The 21,462-nt window shown below is 38.1% G+C and overlaps 1 protein-coding gene across 1 annotated transcript in view; it reads right to left on the bottom strand.

Annotated features, from left to right (window-relative positions):
• LOC143681246 (uncharacterized) overlaps window positions 1-20,523 on the bottom strand; it is a 35,856-nt gene extending 15,333 nt beyond the window's left edge. Inside the window, exon 1 of the mRNA XM_077158098.1 lies at window positions 20,255-20,523. The gene's annotated coding sequence lies outside the window, so the exon portion shown is untranslated. The remainder of the gene's footprint in view (window positions 1-20,254) is intronic.
• Window positions 20,524-21,462: the final 939 nt, after the last annotated feature.

Genomic DNA, 21,462 nt, shown 5'->3' with positions numbered 1-21,462 from the left:
ATTTGGAAATCAGTAACAAATGGAGAATAGAAAATACACAAATATATAGAGATTAAATAACACGCTCATAAACAATCTGTGTGAAAGAAGAAACTGAAAGAGAAATTGGTAAAAATCTGGAGATGAATGAAAACCAGAATAAAATACACTACAATTTATGGGATGGGGCAAAGACAGTGCTGAGAGGAAAATTTATCAGCCTAAAATGCCTATATTATAAAAGAAACAAAAACTCAAGACTTAACTGGTCACGTAGAGGAACTAGAGAAAGAACAGCAAACTAACCTCAAAGCAAATAAAAGAGAAATAATAAAAGATTAAAGCATAATAAAATGAATTGGAGAACAAAAAGACAATACAAAGAATCAATAGAGCCAAAAGTTGGTTCATTGAGAAAAATCAACAAAATCAGTGGACCTCTGGCTAGGCTGACAAAAAAAAGGAAGAGGATGCAAAAAAACAAAATCAGAAATGAGAGGGGGTCATTACCATGGACGCTGAAAAAACGAAAAACTCGTAAGAGGAGACTATGAACAACTATATGACCAAAAAACTAGACAAGTTAGATGAAACGCACAAATAACTAGAAACACATGAACAACCTACACTGACTTGAGAAGAAATAGAAGATTTCAAACAAACCAATCACAAGTAAAGGGATTCAGTCATCAAAAATCTTCCTACGAGCTGACCAGGAGTCTTTAATATTTCTCCCATCTAGCGGTGGAATCTGTATTCCCTCTTCTTGTGGGCCCTGGCCTGCTTTGTGCAATGCATTATGGCATAAGCAGTGATATGTCATTTTAAAGGCTTTCAGAGACTGGAAGCTTCCTCTTCCTGTCTTTCGGGATACTCTCTGTGAGCCCTAAGCTGCCACATAAGACATCCACAGTACTTAGATTTCCATGCTAGAAAGCCCAGCCTTCAATCCCTACCAGCATGCCAGAGTTGCGAGTAGGGTCAAATTGGACCTTCCAGATCAGCTCAGTCAACACCAGAGCAAAAGAACCACCCAGTGGAGCCCTGCCTGAATTTCTGATCCACAAAATCATCACATTTAATAAAATGGCTTGCTGTTTTAAGTTGCTGAGTTTTAAGGTGATTTGCTACACAGTAATAATAACCAGAATGTCTTATGATCTGTAGTGACTCCCTCTGAGGGGAACATAATTTCCTGCCCCACAGACATTAGGCTTGGATATGTGACTTGTTTTGGCCAATGGTGTCTGAGTGCACAAGGGATAAGACTGGTTTGAGTAGAAGCTTAAAGAACCGTTGTTTCCTGCCACTGTTTTGATCTTTCCCTCTACTGTGAGAATAGTATGTACCTGTTGAGGGCTGCTCCTTCAGCCTGGGTCCTGCAATGAGAAAATATGCAGAGAAGAGCCACAGATGACCCACAGCTAACAACATGTAACATAAACAAAATATAAACTCTTGCTGTTGTAAACCCCCCTCCCCCCCCAAAAAAAAACTTCCTACAAAGAAAAGCCCAGGACATGATGGCTTCACAGAGGAATTTTACCAAACATTTCAAAAAGAATTAACCAATCTCCTCAAACTCTTCCAAAAAACTGAGGACAAAAGGAACACTACCTAACTCATTTTATGGAACTAACATCACTCCAATATCAAAACCAGATAAAGATGCTACAACAGGCCAATCACCTTAATGAATATAGATGCAAAATTCTCAACAAAATACTAGGAAATCGAATCCAGTGACACATGTGTTGGTTTGATTCTGTTGTGTACCCCAGAAAAGCAAAGTTCTTTAATCCTCATTCAGTATTGCTGTGTAAGATCTTTTTGATTGTTTCCATGGAGATATGACCTACCCAATTGTGGGTGATAACTTTTGATTAGATGGTTTTCATGGAGATGCATCTCTATCCATACAAGGTGGGGTTGCTTACTGGAGTACTTTAAGAAGGAATCATTTCGGGAAAAGCTTTAGAGCCAACAGAGCCATGAGAATGGATAAAGTGAACGAAAGGGACAGAGCCCCAGGAAAGCCACTGAAGAAGCCTGGAGAGAAAGCTAGCAGGCATTGCCATGTGCCTTTCCAGCTAAGAGAGAAATCCTAAACATCATTGTCCATCTTGAAACAAGTAAGGTATCCTTTCCTGGATGTCTTATTTTGGACATTATTATAGCTTGATTTAATTTCGACATTTTCATGGCTTTAGAACTGTAAACTTGTAACTTTTAATTCCCCTTTACAAAAGCCATTCCAGTTCTGGTATATAACATTCCGGCAGCTTGCAAACTAGACAGATTTTGGTACCAGGAGTAGGGTGTTGCCACAGTTTGCAAATACCAGAATGCTGGAATCATTTTTTAAATGGATAAGGGAAGATTCTGGAAGATGGCAAAACAGGATAGGTCAAGTTCATGCCTGCTCCTAGAACAGCTAGAGAAGGGACAGAAAGGCAAATGGAGTAGCAAATCCAGGGTGTAAGTGACCTGGGAAGGTCTTCTATACCACATATAGAAGCCATGGTTGCAAAAGCTGAAGATATGAGATGCAGAGAACTGGAGACTGTCCAGCTAGTGCAAAAAACCTAACACGCCCCTTTTGAAACGGAAGTCCGGAGTCTGCAGGAGTGTGCAGAAAGGCACTGACAAGGAAGTAAGCCAAGCCATACTCCTTGAATGCAATACCCTCACACGCATATCCCCCACACCGCAACCCACGATTCACCCAACACAGCGCACACCTGAACCCCGTCACCTGCCCCCCATACTGTACTCTAAGCGCTCCCACACTGCATATCCCATATGTGCCCACGTGACACTCCATCCCACTAACCCCAAAGAAAATAGAAGTAGAGAAGTAGCAAAGATTAAAGCAGAGTTAAACGTATAGGAAAACAAAAGAACAATAAAAAGAATCAATAAAACCAAAAGGTAATTCTTTGAGAAATTCAATCAAATCAATGGGCCACTAGCAAGGCTGACAAAGACAAAAACAGAGAGGGTGCAAATAAACAAAATCAGAAATGAGAGGGGGGTTAAAATTAAAATAATCATAAGAGGATACTATGAACAATGAAACACCAACAAACTAGACAACTTAGATTCCTGGAAACACACAAACAAGCTATACTGACTCAAGAATAGAAGATCTCAACAAACCAATCACAAGTAAAGAGATTCAATCAGGTACCAAAAATCTTATAAAGAAAAGCCAAGGGACAGATATTTTCACCGAGTCATTTTATCAAACATTCCAAAAAGAAGTAACACCAATCCTGTTCAAATTTTCAAAAACATTGAGGAAAAAGGAAAACTAAGTAACTCATTTTATGAAGTTAACATCACTTTAATACCAACACTGGGTAAAGTTGCTACAAGAACGGAGAACTAAAGACCAATCTCCTTAATGTTCACAGATGCAAAAATTCTCAACAAAATATTAGCAAATCAAATCCAACAGCGCATTTAAAGAATTATACACCATGACCAAGTAGGGTTTATACCCGGAAGGAAAAGACGGTTCAATGCAAGAAAATCAGTTAATGTAATACAGAACATTAACAAATCGAAAGAGAAAAATCGTACAATGATCTCAATTGATGTTGAAAAGGCATTCGACAGAATTCAACATCCTTTTCTGATAAAAATATTGAAAAGGCAGGAATCAAAGGCAACTTCCTCATTATGATAAAGTGCATATGAAAAACCCATAGCCAGAATAATACTCAATGAAAAGAGACTGAATGCTTTTCCCCTAAGATCGGGAATGAGAGAAGGATGCTCTCTGTCACCACTATTATTCAACATTATACTAGAAGTTCTAGCTAGAGCAATCTGGCAGGAAGAAGTAATGAAAAGCATCAAATTGGAAAGGAAGAAGCAAAACTTTCATTATTTGCAAATGACATACTATGCTTGGAAAATCCTGAGAAATCTACAATTAAGTTACTTGAGTTAATAAATTCAGCAAGGTGGCAGGTTATAAAATTAATGTGAAAAATCAGTAATACTAGTATACACAAGCAAGGCCCTAACTGAGGAGTCAATTAAGGAAAAAAGAATTCTATTCAAAACAGCAATTAAAAGAATCAAGTATTTGGGAATGAACTTAACTAGGGGTGCAATGGACTTGTACACAGAGAACTACATAATGTGGCTAAAAGAAATCAAAGAAGGTGTAAATAGGTGGAACAACATTCCATGCTCATGGAAAGGAAAGTTAAATATAGTTATGATGACAATTCTATCCAAATTGATCTAAAGATTCAATGCAATACCAATGAAAATTCCAACAACCTCCTTTGAAGAATTGGAAAAACTAGTTAGCATATTCAGCTGGAAGGGAAAGAGACCCCAAATACCTAAAAGTACCCTTAAAAAGAATGAAATGGGAGGATTAACACTAGCTGATTTTAAAACTTATTATAAAGCCACAGTGCGCAAAACAGCATGGTATCAGCACAAAGACAGAAGTACTGACCAATGGAATCAAATTGAGAGTGCAGAAATAGACTACCAAATCTATGGTAAACTGATCTTCGACAAGGCCCCCAAATCCATTGAGCTGGGAGAAAATAGTCTTTTCAACAAATAGGCATGGGAGAACTGGATATCAATAGCCAGAAGAATGAAAACAGACCTGTTCTAGTTTGCTAGCTGCCAGAATGCAACACACCAGAGACGGACTGGCTTTTAATAAAAGGGGATTTATTTTGTTAGTTCTTCAGAGGAAAGGCAGCTAACTTTCCACTGAGGTTCTTTCTTATGTGGGAAGGCACAGGATGGTCTCTGCTGGCCTTCTCTCCAGGCCTCTGGTTTCCAACAGTTTTCCCTGGGGTGACTTCTTTCTGCATCTCCAAAGGCCTGGGGTGAGCTGCGAGTGTTGATATGAGAAATGCCAAGCTGCTTGGGCTGTGCTATGTTGTGTTCTCTCATTTAAGCACCAGCCAGTTAAGTCAAACATCATTCATTGCAGTAGGCACGCCTCCTAGCCTGCTGCAGATGTAAGGAGCAACAGATGAGGTTCACGTACCATTGGCTCATGTCCGCAGCAACAAAACTAGGTACGCTCACCTGGCCAAACTGACAACTGAATCTAACTACCACAGGACCTTTACCTTACACCATACATAAAATGAACTCAAACTGGAGCAAACACCTAAATATAAGACCAGTACCATAAAGCTCCTAGAAGAAAATATAAGGAAGCATCTGCAAGACCTCGTAATAAAAGGTAGCTTCCTAAACTTCACAACTAAAGCACAAGCAACAAAAGAACAAACAGAATAAATGGGAACTTCTCAAAATCAAATACTTTTGTGTCTCAAAGGAGCTTGCCAAAAAGGCAGCCAACTCAGTGGGAGAAAATATTTGGAAAACATACATTGGATAAAGGTTTTATATCCCGTTTACATAAAGAAATCATACAACTCAACAACAAAACAACCCAATTATAAAATGGGCTAAAGATATGACTAGACATTTTTCTGAAGAGCAAAAAACAGATGGCTCAAAAGCACATGAAGAGATGCTTGTTTTCACTGGCTATAAGGGAAATGCAGATCAAGACTATGAGGTACCACCTCACACCTCTGAGAATGGCGGCTATTAAGCAAACAGGAAACTACAAATGTCAGAGAGGATATGGAAAAATTGGGACCTTAAGCACTGCTAGTAGGAATGTATAATGGTACAGCCACTATGGAAGATAGTATCGTGCTCCTCAGAAAACTAAATAGTAAGTTGCCCTATGACCCAGCAATACCACTGCTTGGTATATACCCAGAAGAGCTGAAAGCAGTGATGCAAACAGACATTTGCACACTGCTGTTCAAAGGAGCATTATTCACAATTGCCAAACCATGGAAGCAATCCATGTGCCCATCAACAGACAAGTAGATTAACAAAATGTGGTATATACATATGATGGAATATTAGGTAGCAGTAAGATGAAATAACATCCTGAAGCACATGACAAGATGGATGAGCCTTGAGGACTTAATGCTGAGTGAAATAAACCAAACACAAAAGGACAGACACTGTATGATTCCACTTTTATGACCACAGTAAGGGTAAAATGAGTGGCTTATAATACAGAATATAAGGTACTGAGAGATACACAGTAGCTTGAGATGGGTAAACAGCTAATAATGTTGAACTTACTGTAAGGCAATACGTAGAAGAGGAGGCGGTTTACTAGTGGATTTGTAAGTAAATATTACCATATTGAAGGGGAACTTGATTGAAAAGGGTTATATAGACTCATGTGTCCCACTGATTAATATTAAAAATATAAATAAGTTCTTGTATGAACTATTGCAAACCTATGAATCTTGTACAAAGAGTGTATAATTTCAGGGTATAAGGAAAAAATGCTATCACATGCTATGGGCTATTTTTAACAGGAAAACATCAACCATACCACAGTAATACCAGGGGTACACAATTGGGGGAAGGGACAAGATTTAGGGGGTGCGCTGGTCTGAATCTGTAGTGGACCCCAGAAAAGCCATGCCCTTTGATCCTCATTCAATATTGCTGGGTGGGAGCATTTTGATTGTTTCTATGAAGATGTGACCCACCCAATTGTGGGTGGTAACTTTTGATTAGATGATTTCCATGGAGGTATGTCTCCACCCACTGAAGGTGGAGTTGCTTGCTGGAATCCTTTAAAAGAGGAAACATTTTGGAGAGAGTCCCTTTTTGGTAGAGTGAAAGCCAGTAGACACCGCCATGTTCGCCATGTGCCCTTCCAGCTGAGAGAGAAACGTTGAACATCTTTGGCCTTCTTGAATCACGGTATTGTTTCCCAGTTGCCTTAAATTGGACATGTCTATGGACTTGTTTTAATTGGGACATTTTCTTGGCCTTGGAACTGTAAACTAGCAAACTAGAACAGGAGGATGTTTGGATTTTCTATTTGGTGAGGGTGTGTTTATTGGTTATTTTTCTATTGGGAACAATGAAACTATCTAAAACTGAGAGTGTTGATGGACTATTGACTTTGGAGTCGCAGTAGATGGAGGTGACTGAGAGATGTATTGACTGAGAAGTAGATTGACAAACAATGGTGTATTTATATGACCAAACATTGTGCTCCTGAAAAAAGAATGAAGTTTTGAGACATGCAATGATATGAATGAACCTGTGAGACATTTGGTGAGGCAAAATAAGCCAAAAACAAAAGAGCAAATATTGCATGATCTCATTTAGAAAATACATATAAGAAAAAACGGGGGCTTAGATTGTAAGCTCTTATAGCAGTCACATTTAGTCCAGCATGGTAATTGTTACTTCTGGATTTTGAGGGGCTGTTTTATATATGTATAACCTGGTACTTAGAGATAAGAATGAAGCCAATCGGGTCAGGATTAAGGTAATTCAGAATACAGGGGTAGGAAGACATTGTCGGTATTTTATGACTTCACTTACTCTTTGTGACCAAAGGAAGAAAGGTTTATTTTGTCCAGAACGTAAATTTTCTATAGCACATAACCCAACTCAACCTGTCTGGATAGATCATTTAAACCAAAATGAGCCCCAAATAAGAATGAGGGCCTTTAATCGTGTACAGCTTAATGTAATGCCTGGATAAATCCCAGAGTACATTAAGCAGTTAATAAAAAAGTATTGGCAAAATCCCTTGAGGGATGGGAGAAAAAATATGGAACTATAAAACTTACCACCCGGAAAACCCCAGATATGATGTCAAACATTAGGGGCATTCAAATAAATAGACCTAGCCCTTGATCTTGAGGCCTGCTCTTGTGAAGCTTATGTATGTAGTGGAGCTTAGCCTACCTACAGGTATATCTAGGAATCATCTCTGGAGGACCTGTTTTGTTGCTCAGATGTGGCCTCGCTCTCTCTCTAAGCCCAACTCTGCAAAGTGAAACCACTGCACTCCCCCATATGTGGGACATGACATCCAGGGATGAAAGTCTTCCTGGCAGCACGGGAAATGTCTCCCAGGGATAAGCCTGGCCCTGGCACCATGGGACCAACAATGCCATATTGACCAAAAGGGAAAAGAAGCGTAAGAAATAAGGTATCAGTGGCTGAGAAAGTTCAGAGGCTACTCTGGAGATCACTCTTACTCAAGCTTCTGTCAGACAATACTACCTATCATAACTTGCCAAATTCCAACCAAAACCATTCCTGTCAATCCTAAAGAATACCTAGGGCATTATATAAGATTCTACAAGGGTTACATGTACTGGGGTAACTTTCCAGAAACCTACAACCTACAGATGGGTCCTAAAATACAGAAGGCCCAGCCTTTCCATAACGTCATTAGTTCCATCTCCCTATCCCTATTATCGACAGAATAATTCCTAAATGAAAAGGTTAGAATGGGCATAGCCCAAACATCCCTAAAGAGTGAGAGAAAGATCAAAGATGGTGGAGTTATACAGAGAAGGGTGGGTTTAAAAAATGGGTATGAGCGTTGAGTAATTATACTGATATTTCTTTTAGCTTCCAATACCTTAGAGTACCTAAAGTAAAAAACGTAAAATTGTGGAATTACAATCCATTCCAAACTCTGAAGTCTGTATTACAACTGGTGCAATGTACTCTGAAATTTGTTGCTTTTTTGATTTATGTTATTTTTCACACACACAAAAAAGAGGAGTATAACAAAAGATAGGATATAACAAATGAGTGTGACTGCTGAGTTATTATATTGATACCTCTTTTGGTCTCCAGTGTCTTGGAGAAGCTAGAAGAAAACTGAAAAATTGTGAAACTGTAACCCATACCGAACTTAAAAATCTGTTCTATAACCACTTACTAAAATGTACTTGGAAATTTATTGCTTTTTTGTATAGATGCTATATTTCACAATAAAAAAGGAAAAAAAAAAAGTAAAACATACTGCAAAAGAATAACACGTGCAAAAAAGATTCCACCCAGCAATACTGAATGAGGATTAAAAGACATGGCTTTTCTGTGGTCCATAATAGCTTCAAACTGGCATAGTTTTATTTATTAGCAATGAATAGCTAAAAATATCTTGAGAAAGAAAATGAAGTGGGAAGTCTCATACTACCTGACTTTATAGCATATTACAAAGGTACAGTGGTCAAAATAGAATGGTACTGGCATAAAGAGATATACTGATCAATGGAATCGAATTGAGTATTTAGAAATATCATCTCATCTATGGACAACTGAACTTTGATAAGGTGGTCAAGCCAACACAATTGGGAGAGAGCAGCCTCTTCAATGAATGGTGCTTGAAGAAGTGACTATCCATATGCAAAAGAATGAAAGAAGAGCCATGTCTCACACCCTATACAAAAATTACCTCAAAAGGGATCAAAGACCTAAACATTAGTGCTAAGACCATAAAATTTTAGAATAAAATGTAGGGAAATGTCTTATAAATCTTTTTCTTATTTTATTTTTAAAAAATTTTTTTATTAATTAAAAAAATTACAGGAAAGAAACACAAACATTCTTAATATGTGATCATTCCATTCTACAAATATAATCAGTAATTCACAATATCATCACAAGTTGCATATTCATCATGATCATTTCTTAGAACATTTGCATCAATTCAGAAAATGAAAAAAAAAGACAACAGAAAAAAAACGAAAACAGAAAAAAAACCATACACATCATACCCTTACTCCTCCCTTTCATTGATCACTAGCATTTCAAAATAAATTTATTATAACATTTGTTCCCCCTATTATTTATTTTTATTCTGTATGTTCTACTCGTCTGTTGACAAGGTAGATAAAAGGAGCATCAGACACAAGGTTTTCACAATCACACAGTCACACTGTGGAAGCTATATCATTATACAATCATCATCAAGAAACATGGCTACTGGAACACAGCTCTACATTTTCAGGCAGTTTCCTCCAGCCTCTCCATTTCCTCTTGGATAATAAGGTGATATCTACTTAATGCATAAGAATAACCTTCAGGATAACCTCTTGACTCTGTTTGGAATCTCTCAGCCATTGACACTTTGTCTCATTTCACTCTTCCCCCTTTTGGTCAAGAGGATTTTCTCAATCCCTTGATGCTAAGTCCCAGCTCATTCTAGGATTTCTGTCCCACGTTGCCAGGAAGGTCCACACCCCTGGGTGTCATGTCTCACGTAGACAGGGGGAAGGTGGTGAGTTTGCTTGCTGTGTTGGCTGGAGAGAGAGGCCACATCTGAGCAACAAAAGAGGTTCTCTTGGGGGTGACTCCTAGGCCTAATTTCAAGTAGGCTTGACCTATATTTTGTGGGGTTAAGTTTCAAATGAACAAACCCCAAGATGGGGGCTCAGCCTATAGCTTTGGTTGTTCACACTGCTTGTGAGAATATCAAGAATTCAACCTGGGGAAGTTGAATTTCTCCCTGTTCTCACCATTCCCCGAAGGGGACTTAGCAAATACTTTTCCACTCACTTATTGAATCACTCTGGGATTCATCGGGGTATCACTCTGGACAAACCAACAAAATCTTATGTCCTACCCAAGGTTCCATACACTTATGTTGTTCAACCAAGCTATCTACATAAGTTATATTAGGAAATGCACTAGTCAAAATCTAAATTTTGTAACAAATAAACATTTTTTGCTTCAGTCTCACACGAGTTGAAATTTTAAAATATTACCATCTATTTTCAGCACCCTGCAATAATGACATTCCTTTGTTCTTCCTCATGCAAAAATATTTTTTAAATTTGTACATTTAGTCACTGTCATTATACACTCTAAGCAATCCTAGATTATACCATCTCAATCTTTATCGTCTATCTTTCTTTCCGATTTCACTTGTGCCCCCAGCCCTCCTCCCTCTATCATTCTCACATGCAGCCTCATTCAGTGTTTTAAAATAATTGTATTACAATTAGGTAGTATTGTGCTGTCCATTTCTGAGTTTTTACATTCAGTCCTGTTGCACAATCTGTATCCCTTCAGCTCCAATTACCCAATATCTTACCCTATTTCTATCTCCTGATGGTCTCTGTTACCAACGAAATTCTGCAAGTTTATTCACTAATGTCAGTTCATATCAGTGAGACCATACAGCATTTGTCCTTTTGTTTCTGGCTGATCTCACTCAGCATAATGTCCTTAAGGTCCATCCATGTTGTTACATACTTCATAACTTTATTCTGTCTTACAGCCGCATAATATTCCATCATATATATATACTACAGTAGTTTAGCCACCCATCTGTTGATGGACATTTTGTTGTATCCATCTCTTGGTAATTGTAAATAATGCTGCTATAAGCATTGGTGTGCAAATGTTCATTTGTGTCCTTGCCCTCATGTCTTTTGAGTAGAGACATCATATAGATGGGTCCCGTTCCCTAATCCATTCTGCCAGTCCATGTCCCCCGATTGGGAAGCTTAATCCATCAACATCGATGTTATTACTGCCCAGGCAGTACCCTCCTCTACGATTTTGCCTTTTGGCTTTTATATGTCCTTCTAATTTTCCTTCTTTTTACCTTTGCTCATGGTCTTCCTTTCTACAATCTTCTCCACACCTCTCTCTTCTGATATAAAAACTCAGAAATGGACAGCACAATACTACCCAATTGTAATGCAATTATGTTAAAACACTGAATGAAGCTGCATGTGAGGTATAGGTTTTTTGTTTTTGTTTTTTTGTTTTTTTTTTCTTTCTATTATTGTTTTAATTCTTATTCTGTTGTCTTTTTATTTCTTTTTCTAAATCGATGCAAATGTACTAAGAAATGATGAATATGCAACTATGTGATGTTATTAAGAATTACTGATTGTACATGTAGATTGGAATGATTTCTAATTGTTTTGTTAATTCTTTTTTTAATTAATAAAAAAAAAATATGTCATTTAACAAAAAAAAAAAAAAAAAAAAAAAAGAGATAGAAACAGCCCAAATGTCTATTAACGGACGAGTGGGTAAACACGCTGTGGTATATACATCCGATGGAATATAATACAGATGTAGGACAGAATAAAGTCATGAAACATGTAATAATGTGGATGAAACTTGAGAACATAATTCTAAATGAAATTAGTCAGAAATAAAAGGACAAATACTGTCTGGTTTCACTATTATGAACTAACATTAAACAGTGAACTCTGAGAGTTAAAGTTAAGAACAGAGGCTATTAAGAGATAGATAGAGGGCAGAGATTGGGCATTTGGTGCTAAAGGAGTTTTGAATGTGCAACAGGACTAATTGTAAAGGTCCAGAGATAGATACAATACTATTCAATGGTAGCACAATAATATAGGTACACTGAATGAAGCTGAGTGTGAGTATGATTGAGGCCAGAGGGCTGAGGGTATGTATGACACCAGAAGGAAAGACTGAGATGGTTTAACTTAGCGATGCCTAGAGTGGACAATGATGCTAACTAAACATACAATTATAAGAATGTTTTGCATGACAGAATAAATGTCAACACTGCAAGGTGGTGAAAATGGATTATATACAGGAAAAAATACAATCAACGTAAACTTACGGTCTATAGTTAAGGGTATCATTGTAACATGCTTCCATTGAATAACAAAGGCAATATGCCAAAACTAAATGACAACAAGCAAGGGATATGGGGGTGGGGTATGGGATTCTTTGTGGAAGAAAGGAAATATCATCCTATAAATTGTGGTGAAGGTATGGCTACTGATTTTTTAAATAGGTTGGATTGTATGATGTGTGATAAAACTGTTTAAAAATGAAGAATAAAAATACATCTCCACTTTCAGGTTTAAGACCCCAGCTATGAGAAAGATCCACAACAGAAACAAATTTTCACCAGCTCCTTACTCGTATTCTCAATATCAAAGACCCTTGGTTACTAAGGATAAATGATGGTATTGTAGTAATGGATCTATAAAAAGCAAGACCTTGGCTAGAGTTACAGTGTTCTGTCAGCCTATCTTTTTATTTGAGGAGGCTTTGGTAAGGTATTTGCCTTAATAGCTGGTAAATGTCTAGGCAACTGCACTTGGTCTCCTCCCTGCTCCTTTAGCAGTTCATCGTCAATCTCAAACTTCTCAGTGGATTATACCCCTCAATTTATATTCTTAGAAAAATGGGAATTACCCAGGGAATTCACAATTCTGGGTTTGCCTCTTTGGGAGACTGTTGCTATTTTGACTTGGGTAATCATGAAAACTTGACTACAAATCTCTCAATCACTGTAGGAGATCTTGCTGAACTTACCATTAGAGCCCAAGCTGAACAGCAAGGGTCATTAGATTAACTAGCTAAACTAATTTTAGACAATAGTATTACTAGCTGAACAAGGTGGCATTTTTGCCATTGCCAACATCACCTCTTTCACTTGGGAAAACACCTCTGAGGAAGTTGAGATACCAGTGCATGAAATAATTGAATAAGCCCCATGGGTCTAAAAGGTAGTCTTCCTCAGGGCCATTTTAAAATCACTGATTTCAGATGGTTTAAGTCATGGAGCTTAGGACCTGATCTTAGGACCATGTTAAGAGAAAAGCATTTGGAAATTTTTTTACTTATAGTATTCAATATAGTTTCCTTGGTGCACTGCTTTTTCTCTGGAGTATTATTAAATGGGGGTATGCAGACGCTTGTGAACCAGTAAATGCTTTCTTTATGCATGAAGTGAAAAAAAAAGAGATGAACAAGTTAAAACTGACAACATCATGACCAACTATAAGCTCAAAATCAAAACAACCTGTAATTACTACTCCAAGACCTTAGGCATTAAGTGAAAATGGTGCTCAACACCAAAAATTTTGATCACAGCTGTCAATGGCTGAGAGCCAACTAAAAATGGGGGGTAATGTAAATATATTAAGTAGTCTTGCCATGTATCCAATGCTTCATGCATTACTTCTTGGGCCTGTGCTGTTGGAGGAGTGCTTATCTTTTATGTGACATACGGAGCAAACACTCATTTGGCATATCCTTTCTTGCCCTTCAATTTCATTGAAAACCTCATAAGGGAAAAAAGTTCTGACTATCACAAAGGAGAGTACATTTGCAGCATATATAGTTGCAGCTAAGTCTGGCTTTTAATTGTGCCCAGATCTTAGGTCCCCCTCACTGACAAGGCCAGAGCACTGTTACAGAACAGTGTTAAGAGGTCCAAGGTTGTTTAAACTAGTCACGGAGCAGAACTATTACATGATTTGTTAATCTATGTGTTGCTAGTGGTAAAGGAATCAAGAAGCCTGGGTTTTAGAACATCATGAACATTATTTACCTAGTAAGCAATAATTAAAGTTCTTGTCTAGGGCAAACGACACAAAATTAGGTAATAAAGTTCCTAATGCACTACTAAGATTATTTAGTCGAACTTTAAAGTAAACCAGTACAAAATGGTTTCTTCCACATTATAAAGGCAAGTTTTGCACTAATGTTTCTCAAAAGCAAATTGTTTCCATCTTTAGCCTCAGTTTAACAGGTTTTTATAAAATATACTGTTCTAGTTTGCTAGCTGCCAGAATGCAACACACCAGAGATGGATTGGCTTTTAATAAAAGGGGATTTATTTTGTTGGTTCTTCAGAGGAAAGGCAGCTAACTTTCCACTGAGGTTCTTTCTTACGTGGAAGGCACAGGATGGTCTCTGCTGGTCTTCTCTCCAGGCCCCAGGGTTCCAACAACTTTCCCCGGGGTGATCTCTTTCTCCATCTCCAAGGGCCTGGGCTGAGCTGCAAGTGCTGAGATGAGGAATGCCAAGCTGCTAGGCTGTGCTACGTTGCGCTCTCTCATTTAAGCACCAGCCAATTAAGTCAAACGTCACTCATTGCAGCAGACATGCCTCCTAGCCGACTGCAGATGTAATTGGCAGCAGATGAGGTTCACGTACCATTGGCTTATGTCCACAGCAACAAGATTAGGTATGCTCACCTGGCCAAGTTGACAACTGAATCTAACTAACACATATACCTTTATATGTCAGCATCAAGGCAAACAGGGATTTGGGAGCAGGATACCCTCTATCCAGAATCCCCGGAATAGAAAATTAGAACTCAGTGGGCATATGCACATTCAAGCTATGGGGTTTGACATCATAAGTCTGTGCTAATTGTTTCTTCCCTTCCATCACACAGCCATCTTTCATGGCTTGAAGACTACTGGATCTTCAGCTATTCAGGTGGACAGCAAACAGACTAGTTCTATTGGAGAGGTTTCTGGATTGCAACGTATCCCAAACAGAATAAATCTGAATAGACCTAAGGTACTTACTAATCAGACTGTCAAATACCAAAGACAGTGAAAATTCTAACAGCATCAAGAGAAAAGCAATCCACCACATGTGAAAGAAGCCCGACAAACCTAAGTGCAGTTTCTCATCTGAAACCACATAGGTGAGAGGCAGGGTAAGATGTATTTAAGACAATGAAAGAAAAAAAACTGACAGCCAATAATTCTATATAAGTAAAAGTGTCCTTCAAAAATGAGGGGGGGTTTAAAAAATTCACAGATAAATAGAAACACAGAGAGTCTATTAACAAGAGACCTGGTATACAAAAATAGAAACACAGAGAGTCTATTAACAAGAGACCTGGTATACAAGAAATACTGAAAGGAGTGCTACAGACTAATAGGAAGACACAGAAGAGAGGTTTGGAGGAGATTGTAGACAGAAGAATATCAGTATGCATAACTAAAAAGGTAAAAAGAGAGCAAAAAATAAGATACCAAAAAAGCAAAGGATAAAATAGCTGAATAATAAAATTGAATGTTAATGGGTTAAACTCCCCAATCAAAAGACATAGTCTGGTGGAGTGGATAAACAACATGATCCATCTGTATACTGTCTACAAAAGATCAGTTTAGACCCAAAGACATAAATAGGTTGTGAAAGTGAAAGGCTGGAAAAAGATACTAGATGTAAGAAAGTAACCAAAAAATTCTAGGGTAGCTATGCTAATATTGGACAAACAGATTTAAAGTGAAAAAAAAATGTTAAAAGAGATGAAGAATACTATATATTAACAAAAGGTGCAGTCCTCCAAGAAGAAAGATCATAAATGTTTACGTGTCTTGCCAAGATGCCGAAAAATTCATGAGGCAAACACTGGTAAGGCGGAAGGGAGAAACAGACATCTCTACAATAATAATTACAGACTTCAATACAACACTTTCATCAATGGATACAGCATTGAGAAAAGAGGATCAATAAAGAAATAGAGAGTTTGAATAATATGATAAATGAACTAGACTTAACAGATTTACAGAACACTGCACCCCAAAATAGCAGGATACATATTCTTCTCAAGTACTCGTGGCTCATTCTCCAGGATAAGGTCACATGCTGATTCACAAATCAGGTCTCAATAAATTTTAAAAGTTTGAAATTATGCAAAGCACCTTCTCTGATCATAATGGAACAAAGCTGGAAATCAGTAATAGGTAGAGGAGGACAGGAAAATCCACAACTTTATGGAAGCTAAACAGGCACTCTGAAAATAGGAAGAAATTATAAGAGAAATCAGTAAATATCCTGAGGCAAATGAAAATGAGAAAACAACATATCAAAACTTAAAGGATGCAGCAAAGGCAATGCTGAGAGGGAATTTTATTGCCCTAAATGCCCATATTTTTTTTAAAAAAAGCTAAAATCAAAGACTTAACTGCACACCTGGAAGAACCAGAAAAAGAACAAACCAAGTCCAGTGCAAACAGAAGGAATGAAATAAAGGTTAGAGGAGAGATAAATGGAATTAAGAACAAGTACAATAACAACAACAACAAAAAAGAATCAATGAAACTGGAAGTTGGTTTTTAGAAAAACAATGAGTAAAACTGATGGACCCTTAGCTACAAAAAAGAGAGAGGATGAAAATAAATTCATAAATGGGAAGGGGGACATAACACTGACCCCAAAGAAATAAAAGCAATCACAAGAGGATACCATGAGCAACTGTATGTCAACAACTAGAAAACTTAGATGAAATGGACAACGTCCTAAAAATACGTGCACAACCTACATTGACACTTGAAGAAACAGAAGCCTTCAACAAACCAATCACAAGTAAAGAAACTGAATCAGAATCAAAACTCTCCCAGCAAAGAAAAGTCCAAGACCAGATAGCTTCAGAGGTGATTTCTAACAAACATTCTAGTAAGAATACCAATCTTGCTCAAACTCTTTCAAAAATCGAGGAGGGAATGCTACCTAATTTATTTTATGAAGCCAATATCATCCTAATACCAAAGTCAGACAAAGATACCACAAGAAAAGAAAACTTCAGCTCAATCTCTCTAATGAATATAGATGCAGAAATCCTCAACAAAATACTTGCAATTCGAATGCAATGACACAGTGAATGAATTATACACCATGATCAAGTGGGTTTTATTCCAGCTATGTACGGGAGGTACAACACATTAACAAATCAAATCGAAGGGAAAAAAAACACAGGATCGTCTCCACTACTGTGGAAGAGGCATATGACAAAATCAAACATTCTTTCCTGATAAAAACACTTCAAAATATAGGAATTGAAACTTCCCCAACATGATAAAGGGCATATATGAAAAATCCACAACTAAGATCATACTCAATGGGGAAAGATTAAAATCCTTTCCTCTAAGATCTGGAACAAGACAAGGATGCCTATTGTCATGAATGTTATTCAACACCGTGCTGGAAATTCTAGCTGGAGCAACTCGGCAAGAAAATGCATCCAAATTGGAAAGGAAAAAGTCAAACTTTCACTCTTTACAGCTGCCATGATTGCGTATTTAGAAAATTCTGAAAAAAATGACAATACAAAGTTATTTGAGCTAATAAACATGCTCAGCAAAGTGATAGGACAAAAGACCTACACCAAAAAAATCAGTAGTGTTTCTACACGGGAGTAACGAGATATTCCAGGAGGAAATTAAGAGAAAAATTCCATTTACCAAAAAAAAGTAAGTAAAAGCATCAAATATCTAGGGATAAACTTAACGAAGGATGTAAAGGGCTCTTACACAGAAAACTACAAAACAATGCTAACAAAAAGTCAAAGAAGATCTAAATAATGGAAAGAGATTCTGTGTTCAGGGACTGGAAGGCTAAATGTTGTTTAGATATCAATTCTACCAAAACTGATTCATAGATTCAACATGTTACCAATCAAAATCCCAACAGCTTACTTTGCAAATAAAGAAAAACCAATACTCAAATTTATCTGGAAGAGCAAGGTGCCCCAAACAGCTTAAAAACTTCTTGAAAAAGAATGAAGTGGTGGGGTCTCTCACTTCCTGACTTTAAAGCATATTACAAAGCTACAGTGGTCAAAACAGTACCGGTATGCGGCTAGATACACTGGTCGACAGAAACAAACTGAAAGTTCAGTAAATGACCCTTTCATCTGTGGCCAATTGATTTTCATGAGGCAGCTGAGTCCACCAAACTGGGACAGAACAGCCTCTTCAACAAGTGGTGCTGAGAGAACTAGGTTATCTATATTCAAAAGAATGAAAGAGAATCCCTATCTAACATGTCATACAGAAATTAATTCAATATGGATCAAAGACCTAAAACATTACAGCTTAGGCCATAAAACTCTTAGAAGAAAATTTAGGGAAATAGCATAAAGATTTTGTGGGTAGGAGGGTGATTTCCTGGACCCTATACCTAAAGTACAAGCAATGAAAGAAGAAACAGAAAAATGGGACCTCCTCAAAACTGAATAATTCAGTGCATCAAACGACTTTGTCAAGAAAGTAAAAAGGCAGCCTATGCAATGGGAGACAATATTTGGAAACCACATACCAGATAAGGGTTTAATATCCAGAATATATAGACAGATCTTGCAACTCAACAAAAAAAGACAAACAATCCAATTTTGCCTTTTAAAAAGCAAAAGTCATGGACAGATACTTTTCCAAAGAAGAAATACAAGTAGCTCTAAAATATATGAAAAGATGGTCAGCCTCACTATCAGGAAAAATGCATATCAAAACCACAGTTAAATATCATTTCACAGGTACTGGAACAGCCATTATCAAAACAAACAAACAAAACTACAAGCTGGAAAGGATGTGGAGAAACAGGTAAACTTATTCACTATTGGTTGGAATGTAAAATGATGAAGCCACCCTGAGTTTGGCAATTCCTCAGGAAGCTAAGTATAAACTGCCATATGATCCAGCAATCCTGTTACTAGAAATATATTTGGAAGAACTGAAAGCAGGGACACGAATAGACATTTGCACACCTATGTTAATAATGGCATTATTCACAATTGCCAAGAGATGGAAACAGCCCAAATGTCCATAAACGAGTGAGTGGATAAACAAACTATAGTGTACACATATAATGGACTATTATGCAGCAGTGAGAAGTAATAAAGTCATGATGCATGCAACAACGTGGATGAACCTTGATGACATTATGTTGAGCAAAATAAGGCAGACAGAAAAAAACAAATATTGTATGGTTTCACTAATATGAACTAACTATAATAAGCAAACTCTAGGACTCAAATTTGAGAGCATGGATTATCAGGAGATAAAAAGAGGGTAGAGATTAGCTAATTGTTGGTTAAGGAGTATAGAATACTTAATAAGGTTGATTGTAAAGGTTCAGAAACGGGTAGGACAATACTGTTCGATGGTAGCACAATGCTATGTGTAATTAAGATGAGTTTGAGTATGGTTCAAAAAGGAAGACTAGCGTTGTATGTCACCAAAAGGAAAGGTAGATGAGAAAACGTGAATGCACAGATGAGAATTTTAGGGTGACTTGGCTTTTCTGCGCTCTCATTTTCCACTCTGTGAAGTGGGAACAATAAGAGGACCTACCTACCTATTACTAACCTTATAACTGTTGATCCTGAAACCTCTAGACAGTGATTATGAGTGGCAACCGTTTTAATTATCAGAATTTGTCATGCTGTTTATCCTCTTTGCCTAACATTTCTCATCTATCAATGTGAATAGGAATTATGACTATCTCCTTTGTAATATTTTATGAGAAATAGTAAGTTAGTACATTCTAAGTACATAGAATTTCGTCTGATGTACACTAAGGTTTCAAGCAAGATTTATTAGGATCTGATACCCCTCCCAAGCTTTCAAAAGAAAGGTTAATTCCCCTTTGGGACGTTTTTATTAAATTAGAAAAATGTCTGCAAATTGGTAAGAACCATAAAAAAGAATTAGCAGTCCAAGAGAGCGATACAAGTACCTTCCATCACCTAGAATATGTGAACGATTGCGCAGAATTTTCTTGAAACATACTATTTTTCTGAAACCTTACTGCATTACTATTAGAACAAGCAACATCTCTACAAGTTGGTGTTCAGATATTGAAAATAAAACAACATAATTTAAATTTTTACCTGGTATCCGCGGGCTGGTGCTGCTAGTGCAATCCCCCCTCACTCCAATCTCACCCCTAAAACCAAGGGCCGCGCGGGTCCAAGCAAGCCCGGATAGCGATCGTCGCCCCTGGCGGACTCTCCACACCACAGGCCAGAAGAGCGACCTGCCCCCAGGGGGAGGCGCATGGAAGCCGTGGAAGAACGTTCCTGCCGGGGTCACCGGCGCTATCTCGCGTCCCGCGTGGCCACATAGCCCAGCCCCACGCTGCAGCTCCCTCTGCGGTCCACGGTCTGAGTGCTGGGCGTAGCGCCGTGAGCACGGAACTCTCGCGATAGTTGGTCTTCCCCTAGCGAAGTGGGAGGGGGAAAGTACGCGCTTCCGGTGTTGTCCGCTCGGTCTCCGCGGTGAGGCCGGGAGGAGCACTGCCGACGTCCTCACGGGCTGAAGGAGACGACTGGGCCGCAGGAGCTATGTCTCTAAACTGCCACGATGATAACAGTGACTGAAGAACTGTCATATTTCATGGATTTTAAGGTGCGTATTCTTTGCATTTTAGCATCTCTTTAAAAATCAGGATGTGTCTAATAATGAATGGTGTGTTCTTGCTGAATTGGTACCATTTTCTCTTTCTCAGTGAATCAGGAAAAGAAAAAACAGTAGTGCATCTTAAAACTGGTTGCATGGTAGATGCGATGAAACACAGGTAGAACTTCACCTAGTTGATGGGGCGTGTGAAACCAATCCGTCTAAAGGGTCTGCAGGCAGAGTCCCCTGCGTGCCTGAACTGTTTAGAAAAGGCTCAGCGTGGTCATCCCTGGTTTTGAAAAAGCTGATCTGGGCAATTACCACCTGGCGGACCCAAACCCAAGCTTCAGATTCAGCTTTCCAGCCCTGAGAAACCAACTCTGTAAGCCCAATCACCCGAGATTTTTTGGCCCAGAAAACCTCAAAAAAGTGGCTTCCCCAGTTGGGTAAGTCTCTCTTCAACCCTGGCTAAGTTTAGAATTTAATATAGAAAACCTCTTGTTTAATATGGCAATGTAACCTCCAAAATCTGGACATTAACATCATTATTACCGTCTAGTTCTCAAACCTTCAAATTTCACTCATAAATTCAAAAAATAGCAAAAGGAACCAGTTCAGAATCAGATTTTGTTGCATGTCATAATTCTTTGTTTCCTTCAATGTGGAAGCGCTTAGTCTTTCCTTGACTTTCAAAACCTTG

The sequence above is a fragment of the Tamandua tetradactyla genome, chromosome 4, assembly GCF_023851605.1.
Source record: "Tamandua tetradactyla isolate mTamTet1 chromosome 4, mTamTet1.pri, whole genome shotgun sequence".
In the NCBI taxonomy this organism is placed as follows: Eukaryota; Metazoa; Chordata; class Mammalia; order Pilosa; family Myrmecophagidae; genus Tamandua; species Tamandua tetradactyla.
Note: the sequence above shows the minus strand (reverse complement) of the source record. Positions and strands in the feature narration are given on the sequence as shown.